Source organism: Myotis lucifugus, unplaced genomic scaffold (assembly GCF_000147115.1).
Source record: "Myotis lucifugus unplaced genomic scaffold, Myoluc2.0 scaffold_28, whole genome shotgun sequence".
Classification (NCBI taxonomy): domain Eukaryota; kingdom Metazoa; phylum Chordata; class Mammalia; order Chiroptera; family Vespertilionidae; genus Myotis; species Myotis lucifugus.
In genome coordinates this window covers 8,522,897-8,530,462 of record NW_005871076.1, presented here as the reverse complement: position 1 = coordinate 8,530,462, position 7,566 = coordinate 8,522,897, and the positions used below count along the sequence as shown (strand labels likewise).

At 49.7% G+C, this 7,566-nt stretch overlaps 1 pseudogene; it reads left to right on the top strand.

The window, feature by feature from the left end:
* Positions 1–3,553: 3,553 nt before the first annotated feature.
* On the top strand, positions 3,554–3,624 carry LOC111825491 (annotated as a pseudogene).
* The last annotated feature ends 3,942 nt before the right edge of the window (positions 3,625–7,566 follow it).

Genomic DNA, 7,566 nt, shown 5'->3' with positions numbered 1-7,566 from the left:
CAGGCACCCATCCCCTGAACTCTAAGAGACTCCATGAGACTTGCGACCAGGGGAGCAGTAGGCAGTGACAGCTTGTCCCAGACAAACCCCCTGAACCTGTCTCCAAGGCCTCCTTTTCTCTAACTTCCCAGTGAGCTAAGGCAGCCCAGCCTACACTCTCCTGTTGCTTCTTCTATGCCAAGCCCTTCCTTGTTTCACTGTCCTAAGTGGTTTTTTTGCTGCAGCCAATACATTCGTGTCTGCTTTGCTGCACTTTGTCTCTTGACTGAAATCTTTCCTTCAAGAAGACAAGTCTTGCTGATAACAACCACACAAGCGCTTTAGGCAGCACAAATGGCCTTCTATCCCATGGATCCAAATGTCCAGGGGGATTGTGGGTGAGACAGGGCATGATCAGCGTAAGAGCACTTCTTAGGCACATTTACCATGGCTCTTAGAATGGCTGCTGTCACTCAGAAAGGTAGCTTCAGCCTCCCACCCCTTTTCTGCTCTCTGTGCCAGCACAGCCCTGTAGCTGAGGAAGTGGGGGCTTTCTTTTCCCGTAGCATGGGGGACAGGAGAATCAGGATGTGATGTTGGGAGTACCCAGCTCCAGAGGAGCCGGCTTCTTCCTGCTGGGACTGAACGCCCAGCCAGGGAAGCTGGGAGGGGATCCAGGGCCAGCGTTCCTTGAGGCACTTCAGAGCCTCTGCCTGACCCAGCGGGCCACAGGCCAATCCAAGGTGTGTGGGGGAGCAGCCACCTAAAGCAGTGCGTCACTGCCTACCCAGGACCGATCCATTGGAACAGGTGGGAATTGGACCAGAAGGGGTTTAGGCCAGACCTTTCAAAATACAGCCAGCCAGTCAATTAATGGATCCCTACATGTTGACTGGGCTCATGCTGAGTTATCAAGGGGGTTATAAAAGAAGCTCAGGTGAAGACTGCGATGACAGACCCCAGGGCTAAAGGCTAGAAGTGTTAGACATCAAAAAGGAGAGCCTTCCATGGAAAGCTATGGAAGGGAGACCAGCTAAAAAAAACCCCAGCAGCCCAGAAGGGTTAAGGGACTTACCTGAGGACACACAGCATCTCAGTAGCAACGCTGGTCTTGAAGGGAGAGTATTATACCTGTAAGTAGAGACAGGGAGGCATCCCTGCGCAGGAAAAGCAAAGGTGGGGCTGTGTGGGCTGGTGCGGGAGAGTGAAGGAGCACAGCCCTACAGGAGCCAGGGCTGACACGGGGTCAAAGGGAGGGGTTCTGTGGAGAACTGAGAGGCCAGCTACAATAGGACAATTCGTGGGAAGTAACTTTTGATATAGGAATTATGGATGGGTAATTTTTATCCCCTTACCTAACCTTTTCTGTGTTTTCCAAGCTTTGAATAATGTGCGTGTATTATTCCTTTATTTAACAAGTGGGAAAAAGTTGTTTATTAAATCCAAACGGGAAGAGCAGCCTGGATTTTCTCTGATAAACAATAGAAGCCATTGGGAATGTCCTAGGAGAGCAGTGTTTTGGTAGAAGCGATGTTTGTGGCAGATAAGACAGGCAGTGTGGGGAAAGATGGATGGCTGGGGTGAGGGTGGGGGTGGGAGGTGATGTCAAGGAGACTGGCTGAGGGCTGAGAGGGTAGGTAGTGGGGGGGGGGGTAGAAACATCTAGGAGAGATTTGGAAAGGGCACTGCCGGGTCTTGGTGACTGATTGCAGGGGTGGGGCAGGAAGGGGAGAGGGGCAAAACTGGCTGCACTGGTTTCCAACCTTGGGCGGTGCCACTGATGAGAATAAAGAAGCAGAGGAGAGCTGAACAAATGAGTCCTGGGGATTACTGGACTTCGGAATGCCTTGCCCCTGGGTGATGTCTCTTTCTCAGAGGCCTTTGCAAGAAAACTTGAGGAAAGCAGAGGAAAGGCGTGAGTAAGTTTGCTTCTCAAACCAACAATCATTGGTAAGTTCCCCACTGTGGGCATCACTCCACAAAAGCATTGGAGGTCAGGCAACTGAAGCAACCTCAAAATCGCCTCTGGATTCTTCTCTTTCAAGATGTTTGATCTGAGCCAAATCAATGGAACTCTCCTGTGAAGAGTCAATTTCCCTGGAAAATAAATTTGGGTTCCAGCCAACACGTAGCAGCATTTGGCAAGCCCTGATTATGAAAGCCAGCATTTGGAGAAGTTGTGAAAACAGCAAGTCATTAAGGAGAGTAAACAATGGGGACTTAACTGCCATGTTAGAGCGGTGACAGCTGTCTTGTCCTCATCAGTTGTGGAGCCTGAAGATGCAGGATTTAGGTTCTTGCTGTTACAAACCTGTGGGTCACCCAGGCCCCCTTTGCAGGCTTTGAAAGGGGAGAAGAATTGAAGGTGACCCAACCTGACCACAATTTCCTTCTCCCATTCATGTGTGGAAGATAGTGAATGCCCAACGACTGGGTGGGTGAGCAGAGATTTCCGACGTGGTCATTTCACTGGCACACATTTTCAGGTGTATTTAAAGCTTTTTTTGTCAATGGTTATATTCCTTGAAAAGTTTTACATAAATTGAATCCTAGTTGAAACTCCTCTGAGCTTTAGCTGTAGGCCTGTGCTCTCAACCTTGGACATGCACACAACTGACCTGGTGATCTTGTTCAAATGTACAGTCTGCTGCAGTGCCCAGGGTGGGGTGGGGGTTGGAGGTGCCAAAGCTGCTGCTTTGCAGATCACATTTTGAGTGGCAAATCTTTGGAAAACCAAAGCCGAATTCCCTAAATGGCACTACAGTCACCTCTTAATTTTGATAAGCCGGATGTTTCTTGCATGTGTTTGTTAGGTGGATAAATAATTGCTGTGTGGAAAGTACTGCTCTAAGTGCTGTGTGTTGTATAAAGAATGGAACATTTCCCCCAAATTTGATTCATGTGCTCTTCTAAATTGGCCATCCTGCCCAAACCAACCCTTCTTTCTTCCTAGCAAGTCTTAGGGAACTGAATTGAAGAGCTTTCTAATTCATTACAGGGGGCAGGTTAGGAAGGCCAAGTGCCCTCTGGGAGTTATTTTGACTGTGTCATCCCTCTAACTGATGCCCGACATCACCAGGAACACAGGAGAGGATGACAGAAAGAAGGCACGGAGTCAGCCAGGCTGCAAATGCCAGCTCTCCCCCTGACAGACACAGACCAGTTTCTTTGTAAGCGTCCTCTGTGAGGGACTTGTTGGAGCTACTAATTCATCTTGATGTCTAAGGCCTGTTGTCAAGCTCCACTTATTTAAAAACAACAACAACAACAACTAACTGTTTTTGGTGATCTTGAATGAGCCACAGAATGTGAAAGTAGTCATTTTTATAAAGTGCCAGAAAAAGTCTAGTAATTACTGTTCCAAACAAGCCTCTCTTTCTCTTCAGTTTGTCTAAAATGGAAAGAAAAAGAAAATCCTTCCCAAATGAAAGGTCTTGTAGAGAGCTGTGCTCAGCCTGGTTGGCTCCAGTCACCTGGGGATGGAGGACCTGCTCCTTCCTCCGCCGCATCTTGTCCTGTGCAACATAAACACCCCCAAAGCCCTGGCTAGTGCTCGGTTGGTTGGAGCATCGTCCAGTACAGAGAAGATTAGCATGGCCCCTGCGCAAGGATGACACGCAAATTCGTGAAGCGTTCCATATTTTTATGTAATACCCTTTGTAATCTTTCTTCTCTCTTTCAAATCAATAAAAATATATCCTTGGGTGAGGATTTAAAAAACAACACCACCCCCACAGCAGCAATGTCTGGTGGGAGAACACATTTACATTCACAGGGATCTGCATTTTATGGTTTTGGAGAGGGGGTCCTTTTGGGGCATGGAGGTGGAACTTTTTTTTTTACATCTAAACAGTAAATGAAGTATTACTGTAGTCTGTTTTCTGAGCTCATGGAAAAACTCAAGTCATGGAATGTTAATTTTACAGATGAGTGAAGTTTTACAGCGAGATTACCTGACTTGCCCCAAAGCCTATAAATAATGCTAGAGGAAGAGCTGGACTGGGAAGGGCTCCCAGGCCCTACACACAAAGGGCATCTTCCTAAAACTGGAACACAGCCAGTGCTCCAGCGGGGGAACTTCCAGGCCTAGTTTGCATATTTGTGAACCTTCCCAATGTCCTGTGTCTCATGTTGGAACAGAAAAATGTTTTGCTTTCAACCAATTAAATGATCCTTTTCAGATAATTCCTTCTGTTGTTGCTAAATTATCATATCTTTTCCGTGACCTCTATTCTGTAAAACAATTACTGGGGAGCGGTAACAACTCATATTCGTTAGCCACTTTACTGGAATTATATCATGTAATGTATTGTAGAGTCCTTTGAGGTAGGTTTTATTATCATCTCTATGAGGTAAGTAGCAGCTGAGGCTCAGAGGAGTTGAGCAACTTGCTCAAGGCCACACAGCTTGTAAGTAGCAAGACGGATTTCAACTCAGGATGCCTGCCTCAGAGCCTTCACTCAATAGCTTTGTTAGATCAATTCCATTGCTCAGGCAAGGCTGGACCCTGGCTGGGGGACCCATGACCCTAAACCATCAAGCAAAATTGCCAAAGGCTACTTCCTCCCCTCTCGGTGCATTTCCTTCTCTGAAACTTCTTATCATTTCTTACCATGCCCTTCGGGTCAGGACCACCCCAACTTTATAAAAGGGGCTGTTTTACAGCAGCTCAGACTTGGATGCCAATCCAAGGAAGCTGCTTTGCACTCAGACCTCAGCCCGCCCAATGCAGCCTTCCCAACTCCTGACCGAGGGTTCATCCATATCGACTTACTGAGTAGGGTCATTGCCAAAGACACCTCTGTCTTTGCATGATCACCGACTGAGCAAAAGTCAGCAGATAGGATTTGTTGATGTGGCAATCATCAGACTAGTGCTTCCTATCCTGTACTCTAGGTTTTCTCCTGAGGCTTCAGGAAAAAAAGAAAATGATAATAAGATCACAATGAAAAAAAGGATTCTTAGATAAAGTGGACCTAAGTCCCAGGAGCCCAAACCTAGACCTAATGCAGCAGAAGAGGCATTCCCCTCTCTCAGAGAGTGGTTTTCAGGAAAGTCCTGGAATTCCAGACTGAAGTCCTCACCAGCCAGCAGAATGAGCCCTATCTGAACAGAGAGACAAAGGGAACATTTTACCCAATGTGGAGAGAGGACAGCACTGGGACTGGCTCCTGCAGGCAGAAGGGGAGACAGGGAGGACACCAGAGAAAGATCCGGCTCTCTCCAAGGTCAAAACCATCCAAGAACACCTAGTCTTCAATACAGACAATACAACCTGGAATCAGAATGTTCCAGAAAACTTTCTGTAGCCTGTGGTCTTTGGATTCCTGAGTGACAACCATAGCCTAGGAACCACTCAGTGAGAGGGTCCAGCTGGAACTCTCTGCCCCACCTGGTGATGATGGTGGCTCTCTGACATTCTCCTCTCCTGTGGCCACTCTGGATCTCCCGGGACCTCTGTCCCTTCAGGGTTCCCTCTCTGCCTTCCCTCAACCTCTCCAGATGGGTGCTCCCAGGACTCTGACCTGCCATCTTCTTCTCTTCCCTGGGCTCTTTCTCCTCATTTCCAACACATGCTCTCAAGGGAGTTTGTCCAATCTGTGGCTTTAGCCACCACCCGCTAGTGTGGTGACTCAAATCTGCATCTCCAGTCCTCATACCTCCCCTGAACTCCAGACCTTTGAAGGTAGCTTCCTCCTGGACATGACCTCCTGGAAATGCAGGGTGCCATCAGGCATGACGTGAACACACCTGCAGTCATGCCTCCCACCGGGCAGGCAGCCCAATGTGGACCTTCACCAGTGCCCAACGTGCATCCAGTCTTCATAGGCTGTCTCTGTCCCTTACCCTCCATGCCCACAAGGTTTCCAAGTCTATCCAAGCCTACCACTGAACTCTCCCTGGAAACTGTTCCCTCCTCTCCACTCCTTCCACCATCCCTCAAGTCAGGCCCTCAGTGGCTTTTACTCCCTCAATACCCTGTCCCTCCACCAGCCCCCACACTCATCTCCTGCTTCCCTCCGTCCCCCACTCTGATTACCCCTCTCTCTTTCCCATGGTTTTGTCCAGCTCCTTTCCCTCAGCATCCTAACATGTCCAAGCCTCTGTTAGTTCTGTCTTCCCCTAGTTTCCACCCTGACTCTCCCCTTCCCTTCTCAGACAGACATCTTGAAAGACTCATCTATACTCTACACTTGCTGCATTTCATGGGCCCCATAATCTGGCTTCTGCCCACCTGCTCTCCGCAGCCAACTCCCCAGTGCCTCTCATCTGAGGCACAGCGGATGCTCTTCGGACAGACTTGTGTGCAGCATTGCTGCTAACAGCTCCCTTCTCCGGGCCCCACACTCCCCATTTCCTCCTGCTCTCCTGTCAGCACTCCTTCACTTCCTCGGCGGCTGCTCGCTGCCACACCTCCTCTCCATCATCTGTCATCGCTCACCTCTTGCTCCACATGCCCACCCCAAAGAATGTATCCACTCCCACAGTGTCGGCTTCTTACAGGCCAAAGACACTCCCCCATCCGATTCTTCACTCTAGATCTCTGGCTGGAGCTCCAGATCCTTATATATATTCAGCTGCCCACAGGATACTCCACCTCGATGAATCACAAGCACCTCAAACTCAGCGTGTCCAAACCACTCACCCTCTCCTGACAGACTGCACCCGTTCTGTCCCTTAGTAAAAATGGTACCACCACCTACCAAGAAGCCCATGCCAATAGCACCTTAGGCACCCTTGACTCCTCCTTCTCCCCCATACCCTATGTGCAGCCTCCAAGTTCTGCTGCATTTGTTACCCCTGGACACCCCTCAGGTTTGTCACTTCTCCTCATGCCCACCTCCATTACCACAGGTCAACCTCTCACATGGCCCCTCCTAGTCACTGGCCTTCCTGCCTCTAGTCTTGCCTTATTTTATTTTAGCTGATCCTCTTGTGGCCTGCTCCTGACACTGATGGTGTCACTTGCCTGCTTTTCCATCACATGCAGGACTCTTAGCTTGGGTCTCGGCCCTGCAACACGGCTTCCCTCTACCCTTGACTCTACACCCCCCCACACACACCCGCACCCCCCCCCCCCCCCCCCCCCCACCCCAGTTTAGCCAATCCAAAAAATTGGGATCCCCGAAGGCGCTGCTCCATTTTCCTGCCACCATCCCAAACCTTCAGGCCTGAGAGGAGCTTGTAAGAAATTGAGGCTCCAACCAAACCCAAAAGGGCACGGTGTTTCTGGTCCTACCGATTCAAGGGGAGGCGCTCTGATTTGTACAACGTGGATTTTTAAAACCAGTGGGTTAGCCCGTTCCCCCCACGCTTCTTTGCCTACACGGGGAAAAGAGACCGCAATGTTTGCGTGTGGTGGAAAAACATTTCCTCTCCCCCATAGCACCCCCCCACTCAGCCACAGAGTATACTGACCGCGGCATAGTCACTGGCGCACACACCAGCTGGCTGTGGATCGGCCGCAGTGAGTGCCCGTCTTTAAGCTGCAGATACTCCCTCGCCAAAATGGGAGAGAACAATCAGTTCGCTGAAGCCTTTGGAGAAGGGCCAGACCAGGGGAAGGGAGCTCGCCATCGCGCCCTC